Source organism: Balaenoptera borealis, assembly GCF_965194805.1.
Source record: "Balaenoptera borealis genome assembly, chromosome: 1".
In the NCBI taxonomy this organism is placed as follows: domain Eukaryota; kingdom Metazoa; phylum Chordata; class Mammalia; order Artiodactyla; family Balaenopteridae; genus Balaenoptera; species Balaenoptera borealis.
This window is the reverse complement of record NC_138860.1, coordinates 147,260,176-147,287,943: the sequence shown is the minus strand read 5'-3', so window position 1 is coordinate 147,287,943 and position 27,768 is coordinate 147,260,176. Positions and strand designations below refer to the sequence as shown.

Sequence of the window (27,768 nt, the reverse complement as noted above, 5' to 3'; positions counted from 1 at the left end):
GTCTAGAACCTTAACTGATGCTGGGAGGCTTCTCTGTTGATCCCTGTAATCAGACATTTACCTCAAGATCTGTAAACTCCCTCCTCCTATGATTATAATGATAGCAAGTCCAAGAGGGGTTCTGAATTTATGATATACAAACTAATGTAAGGATCAGGGCCTTTCAAGCCAATCTGGTCCTTTAAATGGATAGACTGAAGTGCAGATAATCATCTAAAAATCAAGGTATTTCATGAGATGAAACTGAACTGTGGCTTTCAGACATATTCTATTATGGAAATCAAGAATGGATTTAATTATCTGGTTTTTACAATCCCTACCATGACTATAGAAGCATGTCCTCTCAAATGTTGGATAGAAAAAAAAAAAAAAAAAAAAAAAAACAGGTAAAGTGAAGGAGAAAGAGGCCAGGTTCCCTCTCAATAGATCAGAATGCTCCAATGTATCACCACAGAAAAGAGCAAAAGCACTTAATTCAAAAATTGATTTCATGTTTTCCTGCATGCTTAATAAAAAGTTGAAGTAGAAAAGCATTTGCTAACCAGCCTAACAAGTCAGAATCTGAATGATTATCCAGTCAAGGAATAAACGGCAGTGGATCAATTTAGTAGCTAATTCCCTCTGGGCACCAGCCTCAAGGTAGTTGGATTTTTTCAAATGGATGGATAACACACAAATTCATTTTGCCTAGTATAGCAGATGGCTAGAAAACTTAGGTCAGAAAGTGATGAATTTCAAATTCTGCAGGTATCAGCTGTTTATATTTTGCATAGAAAGTTGAACAACCATGGTGACAATTCTCAATAATGAACAAAAACAGATGGATAACAACTCCAACCTCTCATCTTCTGGGAATGTCTGGGAGTTGTTCTGCTTCCTGATCATGAAAACCTGGCTCCTGTCTGCCTCCTCCTAATAACTACCTGCTTACTGCTCCCTCTTACTTTTGGGTCAGAGTCCCTTCATTGAATTCAACCCTCACTGCCTGTTTTAAAACTTTTATTATTACACACTGGCATGCCTGACTCCCTTTATCTTACTCCATTTACAGTGTGAACACTCTAACTGATGAGGGAATTTACCTATGTTCAGTCTATATCACATTATGCTTGATGGCAAAGGTATTTCTCTTGCATTCACTGAGTATCTCACAAAAATTCATAGGACTTACAATGATGAGTGAAACATAGTGGGCATCCATTGGTTGAAACCTTATCTGATACAACAGGACCTGAAAATTAGATCTAACTTATTCCTTCCAGGATGCAATATTTGTTTTTCTATCTTTGCCATTCAAGGGTAAGTTTGAGAATCTTTCATTTGGTCATTTCCATGATGATAGTTCTTTCCCACAGGCCGAGGAAAGAGTATTAAGGTTCTACCAATGACTGAGCATTTTTGTTTCAATTACACATTCTGGTACCATGCCTACATTCTAGCTTCTTCACTTTTTTTTTTTTTTTTGATCCCTTTCATTCACCTCATTGACTAGAACCTTAAATGATGCTAGAAGAAACTGTTAATACCTTTAATCAGGAATATCTCAAGATCTGTAAATTTCCTTACCCTGGGATTATTATGATACCAGATCAAGAGGTGGTCTGGGTTGATGTCATATGAATTTCTCTCGGGAACTCTTTCGGCCACCATGTCCAGATAATCACAATGATCAGTCAACTGAATTATATAATGGAAAGTTTTATCTCTCCAGGAATATTCCAGAGAGGCAAGGACGCAATGTTAATCCTATTCTCTTTGAATAGGGATCATAAGTTCCTAGAGTAAGAAGTCAGATAACCATGGCCAGTTTTGGAGGATGAGCAGCAGTGGTTAAATAAAATTATGGCATGTTATGATTCTGGAATAAGGATTCTTCTAGTCTCTTTCATGTAAACTACTTGGTAAGCACATGGTTTCATTCCTTTGGAGTAAAAATTTGGATTTCTGAAGAGACTCTCCCTGTATTATTATATTATGCTCTCAATAAATGTTCTTGATTTATCCAGCCACTGGTTAAGAATAACCTCACCAGGCTTCCCTATGTTATGGTTTTCCACAGCTGAAGACACAGGAACACTTGACTGTACTGGCAGACTCAGCAAGAGAAGGTCCTGTAAGGAGGGTAGTTATAACCTCCAGTTCCCACACCTCTAGGTTCCTTGAAGCATTCATACCAAGGCCACTCTCTCCCCAGGCTACTCACAGCCAATGATTAAGCATGACTGGTTACTACATCTGGGGCTTTCCTGCTCTTTGAAATCCTATCTACATTTATACCATGGCCACATCTCCCAAGGGCTGCACCTAAGGACAACATGGCTGGAATACTAAGGTAGACTATTTCTTGGTTAACAGGGTAACTTTTGACAAATCAAGTGCTCCCAAACAGCATTTTCAAACTTTCCTTAAACTGTGTAGCTGTCTTGGATACCTCTATGCAATCTTTTCTTTCTTCACTGGGGTCTCACCTACAACAGACTTTTGGCTCTCCCTGCCTTCCCAGTCTTCTATCATATCTCCTTTTAGGCAAGCAGTTCGCTCCAGATCTTTGCACCTTTAATCCCATTTGGCATCTGTTACTTACAGGACCTGGTGTTATACAAACTGATGTAAATACTAAGGTTGAGAAAATACTACCATTTCTTGCAGTATTTTCAGTTTGTTGTGGAGACATGTTTTACCATGCCTAGTTCTTACATGGTTTAAAACCAGTACCAGATTTCTGTCCTAAATTACAGTTTTGTATACCTTCCTACCATTGTTTCAAGCCAATTTGGTCCTTTCAAAGGGTAAAAAAAGTACAGATAAACATGTAAAAATCAGGATATTTTACAATATGAGATCGAACTCTGAACTGCATGCCCCCAGTCATAGTGACCAGCACAACCTACAATGGAAATCATGAATGGTTTTAATTGTCCAGATACACAATTCCTACTCTGAGTACAGAAGTGACTTCTACCCAACAACTGAGAATACAATGGGACACTTGGGATCATTGTGAACCCCTAAACTCAACCTGTGATCTATTTGCAAAGGGACTTGAAGCAAATGATGTCCCTGTTACAATACCCTGTTCTGAATCAGGTTTACTTGCTGTTAATCCAAGATCAGTGATGGATACAGAATCTTCCAGACATTTTATATTTCATATTTCATACACAGAATCTTCAAGATTGCCAGTTCTTCTTATTTTAAAGAGGACTGCAAGGTGAATTCAAGGCAAGGGCACAATTATCAATCTTATCCCTTGGAATGTAACACAATATTTCCCACCTTCTAAGTCCTCAGTAATACCTGTGGTTTTAAGTTTGGTTGGTTCTGTTAATTTCATATAGCCAAAAGCAACTGATAGGGGCCCAGTGATTTAAGTTCATTCTAGGACTGGTGAGCATCTTTAGAAAAATCTGAAAATATAAAGCCTTGTGTTAGAGACACTCACTAATAAGTGACTGAGGAGAGATGCCAAATACAGTGACATGTGAAACAAAAGGATGCTGTTTGTGATCTGGTCTTCTAGGCAACATTTCTTAGCATAGTTTTATAGATTTCAGAGTATAAAGCACCTCAGCTGAGGCTCCAGGAAATCTCTGGGTATGGACTCTGAAGCTCAGAGAAGGGGAGAGCAAAGGTAAAGGTGCACTGTGTCAGGACCTCACCATGTACCTTTATATTGGGGTTCATCCCTTCACACTACCTACTTTAGCTGCTTTAAACCACCTGCACCCGTATCCTTGTTTCAGGCTCTGCTCCTGTGGGAGAACTCAGACTAAGGTAACCACAGTTTGGAATACTAAGTATGACCATTTGTCTTTGAGGAATGGGATTATAGACAGGCCAGTAGTATTCTATTCTGTCTAGTAACAATAGGAAGGGGTTATATTCTTCCATGTGAATTTTCTGGCCATAGGGGCAAAAGTCAGCCAGGTTGATTCCTGAAACATTCCATCCATTGACATCAGTAACCCAAGTCAAGCTTTAAAAATCAGCTCTCAGGCGTTGGACCCATCCTGGATGAGCCATGGGATAAGACACTATAGACTAGAGATCAGTTGGTATACACGACCCACCAGAAACGATGCAAAGCCAAGAGTCTTTCTACATATTGTATACGTATATATTATGTTAATCCAGTTTGGAATAATCTGCCAGTTTTTCTAAATTGCCAACTAGTTTATAAAGGTCACCAGAAGTGTGATGTTACCACTTTTTCTTACTTTATTTTCAGACTTCGCCTCCAGACAGAATATTTACCATGCCCTAGCAGTGATGCCATGAGGCCTTCAGTGGAAGAAACTGCATCCACTGTATAGTGGGCACTGATCCAGTGCAGGATCCTTCCACAAAGGGCGTGCTGCTTCTGGGTGTGGTACAGGCAGCCCTTATAAGCCCCTGCATGTATTGTTTCAGCTGCAGAGGGCCACCTCATGCCTAAGGTCATGTATCTTCCCAGATTGACCTGCAGCCAGTGACCAACCTACCTGGCAAGATAAAGGTATGGCCATGTAAATTCATTCAGAACAAATCCAAAAGGCATTCTAGCTCTAGAGTTTCCCTTGTGAATAGCTGAGGCTCTTTTGGAATCTATGCCTCTAGAATGGTGTAGAAGGAAGCAGGAAAGGGCAGAGGGAGAACTTGTGGTACAATGTTACCCAAAAGACATCTTGCATATCAGTATTCATCTCTGATCTGCAACCTAGGGGGAACCCAAGTTGCAACAGTACTAGGAAGAGTGAACAAGAGAGCAGTAATTAGATGGGATTTTGGGATTGCATCACTTGCCAACTGGCTTACAATGAGAATCTCACCACTGATGGTAGGTAGAGAACAAGGTCCCTTGCACAGGATGGTGGTCTAGTTGTTCACTCTCCCAATTTACCAGTGAAAGTATGTCAGGAGAAGAGAGTACATTAACTGGTACTACACATGAGCCAAGCCATCTTGCATGGAATCCTAACTAGATCTCTCAGTCACTACCCAAATTTCTGACAGCTCCTTTAAGGTTTCTGTATCTGTAGCATACCACGACTCTGGTCCCATTAAGGTTCAATGGTCTCCCCTGGGGTCCTGCACTTCCAGTCCATCTAGGATGTACTGCAGCCTGCCATAACCTCAGCCCTCCAACAGCCTGGATATGAATGGGGCTAGTACATGTTCCTTCATTCAGCTTACAACTTTTCCAATAATATTTAGAACAATGGGTGATGGAACTTGAGCTCAGACCAACCTAGCCTTAGTCCAGGCCCTCCTTTCCTTAAGGCCACCTTTGATACTTCTATTTCTCAGAGAGTTGAAGCCTCAGGCTTCAAAGAAAGGGGGTTAGGTCACCAAATAGGATGATCTGTTTGTCCCTTCTTTTAGTAGAATAGAATGTGGTCAACGTTTTAAAGCTTAAAGTGCATTGTATTGCACAGCTTTTAAAGTTATTGTTTAGAAGTACTAACAATTCTAGTTTCCAATGAAATATTCCAAATTGACCAAGGCTAAAATGACCTTGGGATGGAACTAGGGATGGAGAAATCCATTCAGGGATATTTCTCATGTCAGCATATCACCAGATCTATGGTGGTTTGCTGATACACAGTATGTACCCACTGACTGAATCCTCATCTTGTGCATCAGGATCTGGCAATTAGGAAAAAATACTGCATTTAAAGAATAAAGGCCCACAATGGGCTGAAAATACTTAAAGGATATATCCCCTCCAAATTATGAAAATTGTTCAAAGGAATTAGTGACCAATCTGTGGTCTGTTGTCACCACTTGTGATTCTAAACTAATAAGTATATCCTTCAAAAATCAGAATCATGGTTCAACCCCAATCTCAATTTTTTTTTACAAAACTTCACAACTATTGATTGCAAAGCACATCTTCTCTCTGGCCATGACTGGTAAAGAGCCTATACCCAAGAGTCAGTAGTTTTTAATGAACTAAGTGATGTTCTAGGTAAGAAAGAAAAGTTAGGTCAAATATAGAATTGAGAACTTAGAAAATGGCAGTTGGGCTACGTCTATGGCATGCTCAGAATCTGTCCATTCAAATCTTGCTGCTTACAGCTTATGAGTAGACTGGCTAATAATACCATTTCAGTGTGAGAGCTCGCCAGTGTATGGTCTCAAGGAGGCTGAAATCTCAATCTATCCTTCAACTAGCTATACGTTAGAGTCACTTCATTATTTGTAGCTAAACATATCCTCATATTCTGTTATCCATATATTACTTTTTAAATGTGAATTTATATGTATATTAAGTATCCCTGGCCCCTTGTATCAAAATCAGGGGGCTGATACCATGTCTTTTTCAACCATCCCTAGTATCTATGCTTTGGACTGGAATAAATTTCTTGCCTCTTGTGGCTGTAGTTACTTGGGTTCACATAGCAAGCTGTTCCCAGGGAAGCTCTAACAAGCCCACTTAGCAACACTTATCTCATGGTATGTGTCTCGGTGACCATCCTCCTTTTATCACTGCACACACTAGACCACTTGTGCTAGCTATTCAGAATACTACAGGGCTCATTTTTGCAAATCAGTGGCAGTCTTGTGGTATAACTGAAGTCTAACTACTGTAATGCCTTAACACTGATTTTCCCTAGATACTATCACACTGGGGATGGATGTAGGTATTTTCCATCTGTGCCATTGGCTGATATCAAGGGTAATCTTTCCCTAAACAGCTCAAGGAACATGGATTAACTTGGCCAATCTTCCCTATGGATGAGACACTGGCTGTGATAGACACCAAGACGCACCACCTAGATCCCCTCCCTTGGAGGGCTTACTGCCCAGCTGCAGAGAAGGTACTCAGTAGACAGCCTTCAGCCATCAACTCCTCCAGGGTGAAACTCTGCAGCAGGGAGCTATGCTACCTAAGGTTAAACCCTTTAGGTGAGCAACCCATGTCCAGTGACTAAGCAGAGGAGTTTATATAAAAGTTTGTCCCTCATTGGGCTGAAAGGGTCAATTCCAAAAGGTAATTCTCAATTCAGAGATCCCTCTCCCTGCCAACTGGGGATTTGTAGCTAAACTCTACGTTCAGTTTTGACAGCCCCATGTTCTAGTCTAGACCTATGCAAAGAAATCCTGTCTGGCTACTTTGCTCAATTTACCATATGCAGTAGTTCTTGGCAAGTCAGTAATATTGTCATGTAGTGTCTTCCACTCTAGCTTATGTGGCAGCCACAAAGGTACCCTCCTCAGATCTCCCATCCAGAAAAACTGACTTCCAGCTGCAGCTCCTCCAGGACCCAATAGTGTTCAAGCTGAGGCCATGTTCTTCCCAAAAGTTCCTACCCAGTAATTGGGCACTGTGGGAGAAATAGGGCCTGGTCATTTCCATTCAGAGAAGATTCTTCTAGAGGCAGTCCTTGTGCTGGAGCTCCCTGTTGGGCTGCCTGAAACTTTCTAAGTTGCACTGCAGTCCTGAAGCCCTCCCTATTTGAGTCCTCCTCCCCACTTCTTTTCACAAGTGTTAGACCTGTAAAACAGTGTAAAGGTGTAAACCGTGTAAAGGTTCTCTCTACCTGATCCTGTCCCTCCCTCTGTCTTTTAGTTGTTAACCTCAATAAAACTTTTGAACTTCTAAATTCCTTCTTGGGTCTGAAACAGCTTCATAATTTATTCTGATCTGGTGAAAGAAATTTCAGATTGTTTCCAGTGCTCCCATGAAGGTCCTGGAGTGAGGATCCTCCCACTGAACTACTGGATCCTCATCAGGACCCAGAAGATTTTAACCCAACCAGTGTCTTCTTAGTTATGAGAGAAAATAAAACCCAATGACTCATGTGGCAATACCAGATGTTAGCCAGATGTAAGGAACAGGTAGTTCAAGGTGGGTCCCAAGGAATCTTTAATAGGAGACAGGATAAAGTAGCCTCTCTGAAAACTACCAAAGTCAAGAGAATTCCCTCTTACAGAAGAGTGCTCTTTTCCAAATCTGTGCAGACCTCATCGCTGTCTGACAGGATTTATTTCTGTTATATACAAGTTGAAAGTATCCTATGTATTCCAGACTATTACGGATACTTCAGTTATCCCTTAACAGGTCAAGATCTCATGGAACTACAGGATCAGTGTGAGCTCTTAGTTGCTCCTTGGCAATATTTAAGTCTAGCGAGCTCAGTTCTTCCATCCAATGGTCTGTATAGTCCTAAAATAAGACACAACCACCTCTACTCCGAAGAGAGAGGACCTGGGTCACTAGTAGCTACTGGTGCCCTGTGCTGAGGGATAAGGGGGACAAGAGACCTAAGTGTTCACACAATTGTTAAAAACTAAGGATTATTTCCTAATATAACTTGAAACACCAACATTTTTAGTTTTAACAGTTACCTCAGAATTCAAGATGTGGTTTATCTATAACTGATACCAAATTTTTATTTATTAAAGGAACAGGTGCCAGAGACCTTTATGGATAATTGGATTTTTGTTCCTCTACTGCTGCCCTCCACCCAAAGGCAGCCACCAACTTGGATTTCAGAGAGTCAGGATTCCCACTCCACCCCTATTAGTACATGTGGCTCAACTTTATGGCTAGTATGACCTATATGAAGGAATATATACCAACTCAGGTTGATGTTGCAGTACTGATGCAATCCATCGCCCACCAGATGCCAACACATACCATGAAATGCAGGGTGATGATATGCTTATTTTTATAGTGGGAACACTGTTAAGTGTAGGCTTTGTTAAACATGTAAGGACATCATGGAAAGTAGAGCCATAGATGAGAGATGATGCCAAGATTGACTTATTTGTACCTGAAGAACATAAATAAGCTGAAAGACCCTCACAGTATCAAAGAAAGGAAGCCAAGTCTTGCCTTTTGCTGGATATGAAACTTTGGGATAAAAAATAAAGATTAGAGGAGCACATCAAAAATGTTCAAGCAAGTGGTTTAAGAGATTCTTTCAAACTAGTCCCAGTAGGATATGACAAACTGCAGATACAGTATATGGCAGCTGAAGCTGGAAAGACAGGTTGCAAGAATGAATAAGCTTTTCAGAGTTATTTGCAACCTATTGATATGGCTACCTTTAGGAGGGTCTAAACTTATGCTTGAAAATTGCACTTGAGTTGCTAAGACTGTATCAGAAAGCTATTATGTGCCTATGCTGGATATATTCTGCTTGCCACTCTGTAACCTGCTTTCTGTTCCCTGTTAGGAGACTAACCTGTAACATTTTTCCTACAGGACTGCTCAGTGATCTGATTTGGGTCAGGGGGGAGTCTTAGCAAGATGTCAACAGGGAAAAGGGGACTATCAGGGCAATTATTCCTTTGGCACCCCCTGGTGAACAGAAGTTTCATCCATCAACAAAAGGTTCCTATTTCTCACAAGGTAGCCGACCCCTCCCTCCCAAATCTAGTATACACACCTCCTTTTTCCTGTAAGCCTCGGGTGTTACATCTTTGGTTGTTAAGTCTTTGGTTACTACTAGCTCTGGGTTATTGCATTCTCCTCTGCCAGCTCATCCCTTTGTCAATAAGGGCTTCACTGAATTGTCCCAATTTGACTATGCTATTTGCTTTTTCTTGTAGTCCCTGGCTAATACAGTGCCAGGCTGAGATAATGTTCTCAGCCCTCGTGTGGTGTGGTTACTGCTTATTCAAGGGCAGTAACAACCTCTAAGCCTTTAGTTTCTTTTCTATACAATTGTGGTAACAGTCATTGAAGCATTGTTCAAATCTCCATACTTTTTCCCATGGTTCTCTTGGTTCATTCATTCTGTGTTAATGGAATTATCAGCAGTGATAACAGAGCACTATCATTGGGGAACAGGGTTGGACTATTTACTGGGTAAAAGAGAGATTTTCAAATGTTGAGAATTGAGTGGATAAGAATCAGACAATTTGGATTCTGTATAGAGAAGGAATATTTAAACTTTCATAAATTATCACTTGTTTTGAAAGTCACTAGTAAACATTTAATGTTGTTTTATTTGCATAATCAATACCATGAAGATAAATAGTATCAGCTTCTAATATATTCCTTTTCAGATGAAAAGCCTATGTATATGTTTAGAGCCATCATTTAATATTATGCAAGACAGAACAGTCTGAGGGATGTTCGGCCTGTTTCAGCTTGCTCAAAGATCCTTCCCATTTAGATCTTCCTTACAGGCTGGAGTCTCTATTTTCCTACCCACGAAAATGTTAAAGGTGTAGTTTTTTGTTTTAGTTTTTTTTTTTTTAATTAATTAATTTATTTACTTATTTATTTTTGGCTGTGTTGGGTCTTCGTTTCTGTGCAAGGGCTTTCTCTAGTTGTGGCGAGTGGGGGCCACTCTTCATCGCGGTGCACGGGCCTCTCACCATCGCGGCCTCTCTTGTTGTGGAGCACAGGCTCCAGACGCGCAGGCTCAGTAGTTGTGGCTCACGGGCCTAGTTGCTCCGCAGCATGTGGGATCTTCCCAGACCAGGGCTCGAATCCATGTCCCCTGCATTAGCAGGCAGACTCTCAACCACTGCGCCACCAGGGAAGCCCCTTGGGCTTTTGTTTTTTTTTTTAAAGGTGTAGTTCTTGAGTATGGAAAAGACTGAAGCATAGAATTGAGTTCTCAAATCTGATTTATCACAGATGCCTGAACCCTTGGCTAGGTTATTTCACTAGACCTGTGTATCCAGAAAACTGTACAATTTAAGAACAAGGAACTCAACTCAGATCCACACAGGAGAAGGATCCAGAGCATACACAAGGTCTGGCAGTTGTAAAGGCAACACCTCCAACCTCTAATATTGGAAAACAGTCATGAAGACTTGGAGTAACAAGAAAGGGCAGATTTGCAAAGTTTGAAATCCCAAGAACCATCATCCTTATTGTCCAAGCTAAAGATCATAGAAAAACAACTCAGAAGCCAATCCCAGAGCCCTCAAAGAGGACAGTTGAAGAATGTCTTCAAAGTGATCACAATAGCAGTTCTTCCTGAGGTACAGAGGGCCTCGTTTTGGTTCACCTTGGTCCTCCACCAGGTCTGATGCTTTCTCTTTACAGAGGATACAACACTAGAGTCAGTCGTCAAATAATTCATGGGTTTACTACTGGCTCATGTATACAGCGGGAGGGGAGTCATGCAGAGAGGGGGCACCACCAGCAAGATGGCTCTCTGAAGACAGTGGGTAGGAAGAGCCTAGTCCTGGGACAGAATATGTTTCATCTTAAAACTGGCAGGATTTTTGAAAACTGCCAGAGGCCGACTAAGTTCTGACAACCTGTCCTACTTGGGAGGGTGAGAAAGGAAAATGATCAGAGGGGCAGGGTGAGTTGCCCTGGTGTGAAGTTTAGCCAAAATGTGGTTTTACTGTGAGTGACTTACTGCTTCTAATTCTTTCTGCATCATCATGCATCTTCATAGTAGAATAGTTTCCATGGTGATGAAGCAGAAGCAGTTTAAAGAGTTAAAAGAGAAACAGGAGACAACTTACCACTTACCAGTTCAGGACCCTGGTAAGAGTGACTCACCTAGGAAAGGCCCAAAACAAGCAAGATGGAAGTCCTCAAGAGCAGAAGGTAGGGGACTTCCCAGGTGTAAGGGCCAGGGCTCAGCATGGCAACCATCACACCATCTAAGCGGGGGTGGTAGTGGTGGTGGAGAGCAAGAGGCAATTGCCAGAATGAGCTGGTCTACTCGCCAATTCCCCATGAGCCAAGGATCCTGGAATGCAAGCCTCTTGCCAAGGATGCCTTCAGAACATGAAGATATAACTGTACTCATAGGAACTCCTTTTTCAGAGATAAAAAGCTTAGTCTGGTCATGCTGGCCACATAGCTGAGACTCCAGTTGTTGCAAAAAAAAATATTAGAGAATGTCACTTCTGACATTCACTGGAATGAAAGCTATTCTGTAATGATTATATTTTAATCTGGGAAGTTTTCCAGTCAAAGACAAAAGAATCATATGGCAAAACTATTAGGCTTCCAGGAGCTACAGGAAGCCATGGTAGGAAATATTCCATCTACTATGGGAGGGATTAGTTTATACTTTGTTTTCTCATCACTTAAGTAGCAATTTCCCTACACTTATTTCTTCAAAATCCCAATTTATCCACACATTTTCATTCAACAGCCAAAGTCTTCAGAGACTAGATGAGTTGAGTGGAGGGTACATGAGCTTTCAAAAGTGAAGGAGAGGCCAGTTCACCTCAGACTAGAAGCTTCAAAGACCCTCCACAGCACTATTGAGGTCTACATGTTATTTGTATGCTTTTTCTGTTTTATATTTTAACAAACAAGAGAAGTAGTGTGGTTGATAGTGTGGCTTGGGGAGTTTGTCTACAGGTTTGTCTAAACTCACCTAGCCAATAGAAGTGTCAATTACCCATGGAAACTTCTAATAGCATTTTCCTCCAGGCATCAACCTCAAGGTAGCTGGGTTTCTTGAATGGAGGGTGTCAGTCACACATTTGGTTTTGACTAGTAAAGCAAATAAATAGAGGACTTGGAGTCAGAGAGAGGCTTATTCTACATTCACATGTTAGAGTAGCTGGACTGTTTTTGGATTTAGATTCAAACTGGTATTGTGAACATGGGCTGCTGTTATCCTAACCCAGACATCAGAAGTTGGAAATATCTAAAATGAGTCAATAAAATGCCTCAGAAATATTAAGTCTAGTTTGAGGCATAAACCCTGCTTAGAACTACAGAGAAGATAAAATAGTCTTTAATATTTTGGAGAAGAGAAAGCCAGGTACTCCTGGAAGCCACCACCACAGGTTGGGAGAACACTAGGGTTCTAGGCCTGGAGGGGGTAGAAGCTAGGAAGCAATGATTTTAGGAACAACCAACAAGGAGATATGTACAACTTCCACATTAGTGAGCACCAACAAGGGGAAGATTTGAGACTGGGATATGGAGAGCCTAGATAGTGGAAGCCTTCTGGGATTGAAGACTATGGGACTGCCCAAGGCTCTCCTGGCAGAGCAGATGGTACAGGGAGTTACATGTCGATGTTCATAGCTATTAAGAGAACTCCAAAAGTAGTAAAGAGGAAGCATTTCATGAGAATAGCTGAAGCTTGGGCATGTTACTCCCTCCAAGAACTCCCAGGGTGAACATTCTAGTACAACTCCACTTAGGATCTATACAAGACCCAATGATTAGAGCCTTCTGGATGTAGCTTTGCCACATTGTCCTTGGGTTCCAAGGAAAAAATAGAATGTTTGGGAATCTCTCCAGAGTTTTGGACTAGAGTAAGGATGTCCCCAAAATGGTTTCCTAATAACCTATCTTAGACGACTCACAGTGCATCAAGTGAGCCCAAGAGGAAATGCAGAAGCCTAACATCTAGCCCTGAGCAACTCTTCTACTCATGGCCCACAGGGCTCTATCTCCTGCTTGTTAGCTGAGCCTGATAAATTGCCACTTTACGGCCAGAGTTAGTGATAGACCACTCACCTATGGGACAGCTACTAAGTTCACCCTCTTAAGACTCTGTACAGCCCTTATAGATTGCCCTCAGTTTTAATCACATCACCACCACCCAGATTCCAGGACAGCACATGGTTTTATTCCAGGGTCAGGATTTTGTACTTGCACATGAGTCTGTTCAGGCACTTATAAAGTATCTCCTATCATCTCCCAAGACATGGCCACCCCATGCCAAGCTTTCAGCTACCTGCCACAGAAATAGTTCCGAAACCTGTCATACTAACACCAACCAGGAAAGCTTGTTATAGGTCCAAACTCCAGGTGTCCATGTCTTTACCTACAGGAAACAGCCCTCTGTGACACTTACTCTTAGCATATAATATTCTGGAAATTTTCTTCTCCCTGCTAGCAAGACATTTAGGATTGTTCCATCCTCTGAGGTAGTGGTAGTTGTTGGTGTCTTTTTACCACTGATCTACCTTCTAGCTTTTTACCACTGATCTACCTTCTTTCAGGTAGCCACTGATCATGTAACTCATTTATATCTGTGCCCAGTAAATTTTTTGAGTTCATAAACAGGAAACATTAGGCTTTTCAACTGAGATTCTCAAAATATGAGAATGTCTCAGTTTTCTACTTAGGAAGGTTTGGATTAGGAGACTTTGTCAATCACTAATTTTATGATCAAACTGATTGACTGCTAGACCTATGTTTTTCAGGCTGAAGCTACACTCTTCCTTCTGAAAGGGGTTGGGAAGGAGAAATAATTATTGCTGGGTAGGACTCTGAAAACTTACAACAGGAGAGGAGGTGGTTACCCAAAGGATGCAGATATCCCAGCAAGATGAAGGTATGAGCCCCACAAGGTATCTCCTGTCATAGGTGCAGGCTTTGTCTGTGCTGCTGGTTTCAATCATAATTAGGGCTTCTACCAGTATCCACCTCAGATGAGCTTTGACAGAGGGTTACAAATGCCTTTTCTCCATTTACTTTCTCCTGGTTTTCTTAAGAAAAAGTCCAGAATTAGGCTTTCTAGTGAAGAGACATGGAATCTCAAAGCTGCTTGAACTAATTGGATAGGAATGAACTATCTCAGGGTGCCCAACACAGAAGTCCGTGTATCCAATAGGCACAGTCAATAAGATATGTTGGCAAGACAAGATGTACTCAGGGCTCAAAGGACACTCATGGATCTCATTTAGCACATGCATGAGACAATCTTTAAGATTGAATCCTAATCCTATGAAGGTACAAAATAAATGCAACTACAGCATTTAGTGCGATATGCAAGACAATCATGGAGTTTCCAGTGGGATGGAAACATTTATGTATATCCACCTGCTCAAGTTTAGGATTCATTAACTCAGTACATTAGTCTCACACCATGGACATAAATGACACTAAATTTTTGGTAGGAAGAAGTGAAGTGTTATATCTTATGGCCCAACCTTAGATGCCTTGATCAAAGATTAAAAATGCTGATCTGTCTTGCAAGGCAGCAGGTTACATACCATCAAAAGTCTGCAAAAGCCAACTTGCAAACTATTGTTAGGAACCAACGAAGGAAATGATTTCACACACATCATAGTAACTACTGTTTGTAGCTCTTTAAGGGATGCTGTTCAGTCTAGCATGATGTGTATAATTGGTTAGTTTGACAAGGCTACCAATATTCCTCAGACTGAACCATTAATAACATTCTTATTCCATAGGGATGAGTCATATGCTGCTGGGCACTTCTGCCCCCGAATGAAATTCTCAGACTAAAAAACTAGCATTTCATTCCATGAGAACAATGGTCACTTCCATTTTTCAAGAAATATAACTATGTACGGCATTTACAAGCTCAGTGTAAAGCCATGTTCTGAAAGGGTCTGCCACAAGTCTTGCTTAGACATTCTTGCATTTCTAACTCTGTCCAAACCTAGCTTTCAGTATAGGATTAACATGACCATCTTTTTTCATGTATTGTCTGGGTTGTTCTCTGATATTAAACAATTCCAACACCAACTGGGTGTCCAACAACTCAATTGACACCTTTTACTCGGAATTATTGTCAGATAAAAGTTAAAGGACCCTGTCCCAGAAGACTGCCCCCATTTCAGACACCAGTCACAGGTTGAGGTGCAACCCATACTTCTGTCCAACTTGGCTATAAATTGTTTTCCTACTCCCCTCCCTCCCTCAAGTTCAATAATTTGCTAGATTAGTTCATGGAACTCAATACTTAATGCTTTCCAGTTTATTATAAAGGATATAAGTCAGGAATAGTTAAACTGAAGAGATGCATAGGGTAAGGTTTAGGGCAGAGGGAGTCGCACAGAGCTCCCATGCCCTGTCTGGGTATGCAAACCTCCAAGCATTTCCATGTGTTCACCAATGCAGAAGTTCATCAGATCTCATTATTCAAGAGTTATAGAACTTAATCTCCAGCCCCCACTTCCCTTTTCTGAAAGTCACTAGGTAGAGATGAAAGATCCAACCCTCTAATTACTTCTTTCTGGTGACCAGTCCCCTCCTAAGGTTGTTTTATGGGGACTATTCTAAGTCACCTCATTAGCATGAACTCAGGTGTGATCAAGAAGGGTTGGTAGAAATAACAGAAGACACTCCTATCGCTCAGGAAATTCCAAGAGTTTTAGATTTGTGCCAGGAACTGGGTACAGAGACATAAAAATATTTGACCATGCATAGTCTAAGTGGTTTCTTTCATTTAAATACCATATACCATGAGATAAAGCCAAACATTTTTGTATGTTTCTCTTCCTAAAGCCAGGTATGTTTTCCTTCTACTCAAAACCTAATGCTCGCTGTTAAATAGAATTTATACATTGCATTTTAACCATAAAATGCAGAGAAAACCCTAAACAAGCTCATGATGATGCAGAGAAAACCCTAAACAAACTCATGATGATATACTAACATACACCCATCAATAAAAGAAAAAGTTTTAAAGGGCTCTAATGCTGAAGATGGATGAAGGTGTCTTTAAGAAAAGGGAATACTGAGTGTTGCAGTGACATTAACTTGTTGCACACTCTATCATTCCAGAATGTGTTATTAAGGCCTGTAATAAAACAAAAAACAAAAAACAAAAACCCTACCTCAGTGTTTAGATGGCACTTTTCCCAAGAAAGAGCAGGATCTTGGAGAATCAAGCTCTCAAGAAAAGGGCTACATGGATCCCTAGTCAGGGAAGGCAAACTTTGAAGGGCTCCTCTAGGCTCAGAGACAGCTGAGCTGGCTTTAGGGACAGCTAAGTGGAGATCCTCATCGACTTCCAGAGCACAGACAAATGTTAGGCAGCTTTAGAGCCACAGTTAGAAATAAAGGCTCTTAAACTCTTGTTTTTGAAGTGATGGAAGTAGAAAGAAGGCACTAGGAAGAGAAGCGATGTTATGAACACACAAAAGGACAAAATAGAAGCACCTACATGTGCTCAACAGCCTGAACCTTTGTAAGAGAAAGAAATGAACAATTCTTATCAAGACTGTACACCAAACATTAAATTGTCACTATAGATACAGAGAGCAGACCTGTATTGAAATACAAACTTTTCTCCAACATGGATGGTGTGGAGTTATACCCACAAGAGGTCAAAAACACAAGGCCTAGAATTCCTAGTCGTTTATGTATCAGCAACTATCTGGAAAACTTGTTCCTGGTTTCACCTAAGGAATGAGTTCCTAGCCCTCAGGCCACATCTATTGGTTGTCATGGCCCCTCCCTCATTTTCATGCCCAAGAATTGGCTCATTCTGTTCAAAATTCACCAAATTCACAAAGACAAAAAACTAAGTGACAGGGCAATTTACATGAAAATTCAAGACATTTAAGTAGTAATATTCCTGCTGAGAAAAGTTGTCTTTCTGGGAGGTGATCTATTTTGAGGAATAAGCTCTATGCTTTAGGATAAAGTAAAAGGTTTTAGCTACAGCTGCATCGTTAGCATTTTCTTATAAGAGCTTTGAATAGAAAAAGGGAACAGGATCAATGGCATCTACACAGCGATGTAAGCTGAAGTGCAGCTTAACAGAGAAAAAGTGATGGCAGGAATAAAAAATCTTATAAAAAGGAAATCTTTAATCCCATCAAAGATATAGGTATAAGCAGGAACAGGAAGCAGGATGGACTATGGGCCCACATGTCTTTAGCCAAAGCCTTAGTTTTACACCAGGCCCACAGGGAACAGTGTTTGGACTACAGTCTCTAGGCCAATATGCTGAGTCTCTTTCTATAGTCACATACAGTGATTAGATAAAACGTTGCCACCCTCAACCTCCAAAGGTACCGAGAGGTGCCCAAAGCCAATGTATGTGGTTTGCAGGTATACCTGCCGCTTTCTCATTACCTGAGTTCAGACTGACCTAGAGTGAAGGAACACAAATGCCAGACCTCAGGGTTTTCAGGCAGTGAAGTTATCTGCCCTTAAGACCTTCACAAGGTCCACTAAGACATAGCTTTCTTGGATAGGGACTTTGGTTTCACTTACTGACACTGCCTGAACTCCACATACTGCTGCCTCACAGCAACAGGGAACTCGGCAGCAGATTCTAACTGGTGTCTGTCTCACTCCTTCTTTTACCTGATTTTCTGTGATTCAGAATCAGCAGTTAGGATCCATCTTTGATTCTTCAAACTGAAACACCACTGGCAGCAGAAGTTGCTAAGTCACACACGTACTTATATTGGTATCTGGTCGAAGGTAAACTTTTGAAACCAATCATGTGGAGTATTTCCCACATCCAGGGCCTCCTCTTGCTAGAAGCTACCCACATACCACAGACTACTGCCCAAAGCTGCCTGGATGACTAGGAGACAGAGCACCCCTAAGAGACAGCCATGTCTTCCTAAATGTGGGCCTGCATCCTAATCAGACAAGACCTGGGCATCCCTGTGCTGTGAGATCTACCGATTACCTCCTCTGCAAATTCCTGGGATCCTGTTGACTCCAATTAGAATCATACAATTTCTTACATAAATTATGATTCCCAAATCCAAGTTGGGACTCTTAAATATTCTTTTCACATTTCCATCTGCCCCAGGTTACTAAGGTTTATGAGGATGGGGAATGGAATTTGTTAGAAAGGATCACGTAAGTGATAAGGCCTCAATGGGTCTGGCAGTGTGAGAGTTGGAAACATGCATTTAGACACTTCAGCTACTGTCTAGTTTGAGATTAACTATGAATAAGGTCAGGACTATTGGCAAGACATTTCCTAGTAATAACTGGGGAACAAGTGTTCGCAAAAACACTCTTTAGGAAAATGGGATGAGGGAGAAGAACAGTTCTACACAGGGTAATTCAGTGGCTCCCTGAGATCAAAGGGCAAGAACAAGGACTGGGGAACAGAAGTGAAGTTCAAAGACCACACATGATCCAAACTGCTCACTCTATACTAGTGACCCCAAGAGCAGGAAGATAAAGAAGGGATGCAATTTCTGGTACAAGAACATCTGGGGATAAATGATTTTTACCTATTCAAATGCAGACCCTAGGGATTTTGAGTGGAGCCACTGTAGGAAGACAGATGCTAGAAGCTTTTGTCTGAAACAGGGAAACAGTAAACTGAAAGATGAAGAGGCTTGAGGAGAGTTACAAGAAAATTAGTATCAATCCAGGAAGGATTGATAAAACACTTCAGGAAAAAAAGGATCTTTACAATGAAGTATTGACTTTTCAGCATCTGATATCCAAAAATAGCAGCTGGAAGACAACAGAATCAATTCCAAGTAGTTAAACTGGTAGCTGTGAGTTATCTGATTTGCTAAGGGCCGGGCTCAGAACAAGAGAAGCTCTGCAGCCCATCCAGGTTGTGGGACACTCTTCCCTGCTCCTTATGCTCTGCAGATCCACTGGGGTTTGAAGTGTCTGTTGGAAAGAGGATGCTAATGGAGCCTCTGGCAAGCCCCAAGACACATGTGCTAATCGTGTACACCGGTGTGCTCCATTTGAAAAGCCACTTCAGGATTGTTGCTGGGTCCCTGCAGACCCTGATACACCAACTAACTATGCAACATGCGTGGCCTGTCAAGACCTGGGTGCCTGATGATCCCAGCAGCGACAAAGTTTGAACATGTGTAACAGAAATACCTTAGGTGGCAATAGAAAAGTCTAATCAGCCCTGCACAAGTAAGCAAGTTGTTACAAACTGCGCTCTTCTGGCAGCAGATACTGACAGTTATGGTTGCATAAGGTTTATTGGGGACCAACACCTGTGGTGTAAGAGTAAAGGAAGCTGGATTGGGTATAGAGTGCTATCAGACCATCATGCTAACCTAACAGTCTCTGCCAGCCCCTCACAAAGCTTCACAGCCTGTTAGCTGAGTCCTGCCTAGGGTGACGATTGTACCATTGTACACCATCACCATATTGGGTCATTGTCTGGGGTTTGTCCTGAGGGGAACGTATCCCTGGCTATCACCACTTTGCTCACTCATCTGCTAGAAGCCTCCCACTTGAGCCCCTCTCAGCAATGGATACTCCAGCTCCTTTTGCACCTCAGTTACAATTCCTAGTTGTATTCTATACCATTTCCCAGAGTTTCTTAGTTTCCAGTGGTGGCTGGCATAATAATACACCAATACTAGATGTCTTCCTCTCCACCTTTCACTTCCCTATTCTACCAGCTTTCCCACATCTCCCAAATAAATTACTTGCAATCAAATTCACATCTTCAGGGTCCACTTACAGAATAAGCATCATATGGCTTCTCCTGTATGATGGAAATAGGGCAAACTTTCTCTCACTTCAGAAAAATGTGAGAACAAAGACTTCTTTCCAACCTTCAAAGCAGTCCTAGTTTGCCAATCGAGGTTTCTTCCATGCACTCATGAAAAGTCAGTCAAGATTTGCCAGTCCATTATTGCCTGATACACCACCAATGCCTGTCCTAATGGGTACTAAACAGGACTTCTAACGACAGACATAAGTAGAATTCATTTAGTGTTCAGTTCCCTAGGAGGGAAACTAAGGGAGACAAGAACAAGTACATAGGACACTCTTCTGTTTAATGGAAAGAATAAGATAGTAAAGTGTTAAATGATTGTGTATTAATAAAATCCACATTAAGAGTTCTATCCTCTAATGTGATTGGACCTTAAAATTTCAGTAGAATTGAAGGGAAATGGTATCCAGTTAGTGTTGAGAATTATGGAGGAGCTCACAAAAGCATCAAAGCAACTTAGAAGTGACAGATGTCTCATAGGTCAAAAAGCCCCTTAGAAGAAAATGAAAGACTTTACAACTTCCATTTCTGGTATTACAGAAGACTAGATATTCTAGAAAAACTACAAACACCTAAAAGGTTGGGCATTTTTATTTAATGCTCAGCTAAACTGGCAAGTAAGCATTGTACTTAGCATTCAAGGACAACTAGGTTCAACGAAGCAAATGCTAAAGCAAGGATCTGCTCTGGGAGTTTGAGGTGCAGTTGACCAGAGTTTTGGTTCATACAGGCAGCACAGGGCAAAAACCCAAGACAGTTAGGGTCCACACAAAGTTCAGAAGTTGAACTGGAAGAACCAGCTCAAACCTGAAATCACGACAAAACATATCTTTAGAGAGAAGGAAGCCAGCTTTCATTAGGTAGAAAGGGGAACCTGCCTCTTAGCACTAGGTGGGAGGGAGAAAAACTCATGGATAGGGAGCTAAAATTAACTGTCAAAAGCAGTCACAAATAGAAAATTGAGTTGTTCTGGGGTGGAGTCAGGGAAAGATGACACAGGTGATGTGGTATGTCATTGGTATGCCATTGCTACCATCTCTAAGCCAGCTACCACATCGTGGAACAGAGAGCCCTCCACCAGTAGTAACTATGTGCCTTCAGAGGCTGGCCAGCCATTGCTCCTTCATTGCATGAGAAGATGCAGGAAAGATGATGACCTATGGCCCGTGGTCAGGCAGGTGCCAGTCCGTGATGAAAGCCATGGCCTCCAAGGCAGCAGGAGCTTCATGGTAAGAGGCTGACTCCTGGAGAGCTATGTTGGAGGCATTTGGGGAAGGCAGTGTGGTGATAACCACTGGAAAGTACTCAGATGGAGAGCTGTGTGACTGGTGTGAAGTGACAGTTCTCTAACTCCCTGTCAGGCTCACAGATGCCAGCCTGACTTCTGAGTGATTCCTACTATCCTCCCAGGTCTCATACCTCTTCTCCAACTTATAAAGAGAGAGAGAGCAAGAGACAGGGAGAAAGAGAGAGAGAAAGAGAAAGAGAGAGAATGAGAGAGAGACAGAAAGAGAAAGAGAGAAAAAGAGAGAGAAAGAGAGAAAGAGAAAGAGAGAAAGAAAGAGAGAGCAAGAGAGGTTGTGTACCACCGAGAGCTATCCCCCCACACCCCCGCCCAAGTTGGGGTAGAGTGGTCACTGTGGGGAACTCCATAGCTTCTTGTGTACATACAGGTACCCTGGGTCTTCTGGGATTCTGCCCCAAACCCCCTCCCTAGTGGCTCCCAGATTCTAGTGCACTCTTTTGTTGCTCCAGAGGCCAACTCCATCCCAGACAGTAAGCAGTCTCAACACAGGACTAAACACCCACCTGGTTGTGTTTTATGACAGATGGTCTACCTCCATACTGATCTTTTACTGCCTTTCTGAACCTCATGAACAGGTGAGACTTCAAGCTATATGGCCCAGTCCAGGTCGGCTTTCTGTCCAGATCGGGCAAGTCAACTTTGCAATTCAAAGTCCAAAGGCCATTACTATGTCTGCATGATCTTCAGTAACCACAATTCTGTTGGATGCAGTTGGCACACATTTTGAAAGTGTGAATCATTATGAACTTTGACCCAGCTGATCCTCAGACACCTACAGAATTTAGTTATGTTTACAAACAAAAATCTACATTTGACACATGTTGATATTGACTTTTAGCTTTTTAAAAAATTAATGTTTTACACAAGTGCACCATCTCATTCCGATCACTCCCTTCCCCAGAGAAGACACTATCCTGAAGTTAGTCCTTCCCATCTATGTGCTGATATTTTCTACATGTTTGTATCTATGACAATTGTATAGTTATTACTTTTCAGTGTAAATGGTATATTGTAGAAGTTTTACAGTTTGCTTTTTCCTCCAAATTATGTTTTTTATTTAATCTTCTTGGGTTGGAGTGATCTTATTCTTCGTGACTTATCATGCTATATCTGCAGTCTTTTAATAAGCTACAATAAAATTTGTTTTCTTTTCCAAATAAAAAGAAAGTGGTTTGCCTTTATTCTTGTCCCCTATGTCCCCAATAGAAGCAAATGCAGATGTGGTCTGGAGCATACCTTAAACAGACGGCAAAATATTTCCACAGATAAAGCTTTAAAAATGCCAAGAAAAAGACACCGTAGCTAACAGGCAGCAGGAAAAACAAAAAAGCAAACAAGACAGAATCAGGCATAGAAAATCTACTGAAATAAGATAGAACAAACTTTGAATACTAAAAAGGAAAAATACAATCAAGAATCAGGCATATTTGAGAAGAACCAAGTAACTTCCTAAAGTTGTACTAAGATGTCAATTTACAGTTATACTGGTATACGATGCCTTAAAGGATTGATTCTCAGTGGAGTAGGTATAGCCACTAAGTCTTGGAAATACATGGAGGGATGTGTTGTCAAAGTAACTGGAGGATGCTACAGACATAGTCTGGAGACAGCCATGTTAGATGTCTTGCAGGGCACATGACAGAGTCCTACAGAAAAAAGAATTTTTGTCCGCATTCCACGTGACTAAGTTGTCTCAGACCTTGAAGTAAGGGAAGAAAACCAATTATCCAAGTCTAAAATCTAACTCCATCTCGCATAATGGAGATGGGATGGTTTTAATACATGTAGAATTTTCCAGGAACACAACTACTATGTAAGTTGAAGGTTGCATATTGTTATATGGAAATTTTTTCTCAGAATTAAGTTACTATTTCTGAAAGTCACACCATTTATAGCCAACACACTGTGACTTCACCTGTCGTATTTTTAGGAAGTGAACTTTGAGGCATTTACAAGTGATACAATTTCACACCCGCAGGATTGGCAAAAAGTCAAAGAGAGCAAAGTGGTGGTGAGGATGTGAGATATGGGGAGTCCTTTTGTTTTATAACACCTCCCACACTGTTTGTGGGAGTATAAATGGATTGTCATGAGAGCTAAGAGTAATCAAATATTTTCTGCCAGAGGCAAGACATATGAAACCACAAATCGTCTGTGATGGGTGCAAATGGACCTGGGAGGGTATTGGTAACTTTGAGGGTTCCTTTAAGGCTTTAGTGCTTTTTTAACCTATGGAGGGTTCTTTGAGATAAGCCATTCTCACCTCACCCCTAACCTGAGGGCCCAAGTTGTGCATTGCAAAATATGCTCAGACCTGAATGTCTTGATAAGATTCAAAATTAAGCTGTGAAGACTTTTTTCAGTCTATGACAAGTTAGTGGAGACTAAGTTTCAAGTTCGCCCACCTTTGGTGACCACTGATTGACAGTTTTTGCCAAAGCTTCTTTTTAAAAAAAACCAGAAGCAGGGCTTTCCATCTCAGTTTGCTTTAGAGATTCTTGTTAATTCAGAGACTCAGTTACTCTACACAGAAAAAGGAATTCACTGTAGAGATAGTATCCAGATAGGTGAGCTCTAGTTAAGCTAAGCACAAACACCAACACCAGAATGAGTTCATCACAGCCAAAAGTTAGGAGTTCATGGACCCAATGGGACCAATGTTACACTACTCTATAGAAGAGCTGGCTTCTCTTTCCATGTGAGATGGTCTAGGACAGTATAGCTTCATGAAGCAGGAACCTTTCTTCCAAAGGCATAGCATCAGCTTGTCCTAGTTTCCACCTGCGTCCTGACAACCTCAGTTGCAATCTACTACCCAAGCAAGTCTGGATGGACCTGTGAGATTAGTATACACTGGCAAGGGTCAAAGCAAAGATCTAGGATAACAGTGCTTAGACTATAAACAGATCTGCTTAATGTGTGGGGAGACTGGGCTTTTAGTGAGTGGGTGATAGTATGTATTCTAACACTGTACTCAGTTCAGACATTCCTAGAAGGTAGCATTCCCTCCTATTGATGGGAGAACTGAAGAGTTAACGTGACTTTGCCAAAGCCACATGACTGCTAATTGTCAGAGCCAAGTTTCAAGTCTTTTGAGTTGAAAGTCATGAAAATCATTTTTCCAGTGGGAGGAAAGTTTTCATTTTTTTTTAAAAACAAAGTTTGTATGTTCCTTTTAGTTTGAAATGGAACAGATTTTAACACACCTTTAAAAGAAAAGCAATGCTTTTACTGTCATCCTAAGACATTCCTCATCGAGACCCACTACTGCAGTTCTTTGTTGACCTGCTATTTTTATTCAAGCAAACATGACTTGCCCACAAGTCATCTTAGTTATCTCCTAGTAGAGTCATGCCTTGTGCTCACATTTAAATTGGTTGTGCTCTATGACTGTCTTCCCCACTTTTCCTGAGCATTAGGTCTTCGTAGGTCTAGGTTCTCTCCTGGTAATGTTCAAAGATCTTAATTCTGTGTCTAGTACTGTATAGTATTGCTGATATTATACAAATATATACTGAGATCATTAGTGGATAACTTGGTTTTATAGGATTTTTAAAAATAAATTTATTTATTTATTTTTGGCTGCATTGGGTCTTCATTGCTGCGCATGGGCTTTCTCTAGTTGCAGTGAGCTGGGGCTACTCTTCGTTGTGGTGCGCAGGCTTCTCTTGTTGCAGAGCATGGGCTCTAGGCGTGCGGGCTTCAGTAGTTGTGGCTCACGGGCACTAAAGCACAGTCTCAGTAGTTGTAGCACATGGGCTTAGTTGCTCTGCAGCATGTGGGATCTTCCCAGACCAGGGATCGAATTTATGTCCCCTGCATTGGCAGGCAGATTCTTAACCACTGTGCCACCAGGGAAGTCCTGGTTTTATAGTTGTTTTAACAGCATTGTCACAAAAATAATTGCTGGATTGTTATGTTTATGGGTGTTTTAGTCATGTTTGAAGAAACTGGTTAGGGTTTTGGACAGGCTGGGAATGCTTTAGTTTTCCCATTTAAAATATTCTGATTCCTGTCATCTAAGTATTTTTATCCATTGTGTTTTCTAGAGAGAGGATTATTATTTGATAAAAGATGAAGACATGCATTGTTTCTCAGGGACAATACTAGAACACATAATGATGTAGTCATATGCTGGCACGCGTATGTTGGAACTCCAGGAGGTGACACTACAAATGCAGACCAATACAAATGCACTGAAGTGGCCACAAATAACCCTAGTGGCATTCGTTATCATTAAGATGGCTTTGAAGTGTACTTTTCAAAACTACCAAAAGCCAAACTTGCCCGAGATGTTGCATCCTTGGAGAACGTAACCAGTATGATAAAGTTCCAAGCCCAGATTTTAAACAGTTTTTCACCTGTATGTAAGTTATGCACTGAGTTGGGCTGTTAATTACTGAGATCCTGAGATTTAGCACTCTGGAGTTTCTGGAGCCCAGTCTACTAATTGCCAGTATTGGTACAATGATTGACAACTAAAATGGCCCCCATAAGTTTTCAAAATGCCCTGAATAGAGTATGACGCTGTCCTTCTTGGAAGTCTCTGCATTATGCATCCATCATCATTGAGATCTTAATTCCACAGTCCATGATTTGAGATAGGACCAAAATGCCAGATTTGCAGTTGACACAGCACTATGAGGTTCCTCACTGTCATCCTGGGATCAAAATACATAGGGAATAACTATATAACTAATGATTTATTACATAATTCATGAGCTTCCAGAGCCAGTATGCCTTTGACGTGAGTGCAGAGTAGTAAAGAGAAATAGCTTTGGAGTTAGATAATACGTTTAAATCCAAGCAGTATGAAGAGAGGCCATTCCCTTACTCTGTTCAACCTACTCATCTGTCAAGTGATCATGTTAATAGCATCTACTACATGGGTTTGTGACGATACCCTACAATGCCTGGCACAGAGAACAGGAATGTTAAGTTATTTGCTCCTTTCTAGGCTGGTGCAACCATGTTAGGTAACATTAGTAAGACACGTATTATCCAGTAACTCATACAACAAACTCAAGTTCCCCTAAGAAAGTGATTCATTTCTTAACTAGGTTTGTAGACTCTTTCCTAGAGCCCCAAATTTCATTTATGTAAATTGAGATAAGTACATGCTCATTGCTGTAAGCATATTTTCTACTTTGTTTCCTTGCTTTGTATCCCTAAGGTTTTGTATTTCCAAAAAAGTATTTCCTTTGTTACGGCTGGACAATATTTTTTCAAAACTTTTGGTAATCATGAGGAAACCTGAACATTTGCCTGTCTTTTTTTTTTTTTTACTAAGTTTAAGATAACCTCATCATTGATCAAAACCAAGTTAAACTTTCAAAAAGGTGAAAGGCATCTGTTTTACGTTATCTTTATGACTTGCAATATTTGACTGGTATTTCTATTGCGGTATAAATATTTGAGGAGAAACGTCCATGGTCTTCTGCTTCCCAGGACTATAAGAACACCAACTGGGATCGTTGTCAGTCCTGGGGGGACAGTTTGCCTGTGAACAATTGATTAGTCAGCTGCTCTGTTCAGTTTTACGTGAACTGCATGTCAGATAATGCCTCATATCTTATTAGGGGCCTCCCATTTCCATTTGGAGAGTTTCAAGAATTCAATATCCTGGAATAATCTGCCTTCTGAGCAGGAAAAGAACAGGTAATATTTTCCATCCTTTTTGTCGATGAGCCAAAAACTCAAGGTGCAAATGGGATAAGACCTTTAAGGTTCTTCTTGTTGTATTTCAAGTAACTATTACTTTCTTCTGGCCCCCAGAAAGAAGAGTCTGAACCATGACAAAAATCACACGAGGCTCTTGGCATTCAAGTGTCTCTAGCTTTTCAACCTTCAATGGACTATTGATTGTTCCCAGCATCATTTATCATGCATCTTTATAAATTACCTCTTCCTAATTTTGACTAGTATTTATCCAAAACTAACTCACTGGCAGCCTCTAAGGGGCCTTCTCACAAAACAAAAAACCAAAGCTCTTTAGTTAAAACTAACCTTCACTGCTGTGCAGTGTTACCTCTTTGGTAAACCTTAAGCCATTCTACCCTGTATAAATACAGGCAATAGGCTTGGCTTTTTCCTGACTAACCACCTTAAATTACCTCTTTCATGGAGCCTTGTGCTTCAGAGTAAATACAGATTCCTGAGACACAGCAGCTTATATGTCCATGTAAGAACAGAACAAGTAGTAGCCAACGTGATTAGCTGGATACAACCTTATGAATATAACAAGTCAGAAAAATTTAACTTTCATCTGGAAGAGCTTTCAGTGATCTAAAGTGTTCTGGGGAATTCCACCATAGTGGAGACGAACAGCAGGAATCAACGTTTCTATACTCAATAATCTAACACTCCCAA

The 27,768-nt window shown here is 41.1% G+C and overlaps 1 long non-coding RNA gene across 1 annotated transcript; it reads right to left on the bottom strand.

Annotated features, from left to right (window-relative positions):
• Positions 1-1,439: 1,439 nt before the first annotated feature.
• Positions 1,440-23,871, bottom strand: LOC309613525. Its single transcript, XR_014235774.1, has 2 exons — positions 16,294-23,871; positions 1,440-16,261 (listed from the first exon to the last, which is right to left on the bottom strand). It is a non-coding gene; the product is annotated as an uncharacterized lncRNA (long non-coding RNA).
• Positions 23,872-27,768: the final 3,897 nt, after the last annotated feature.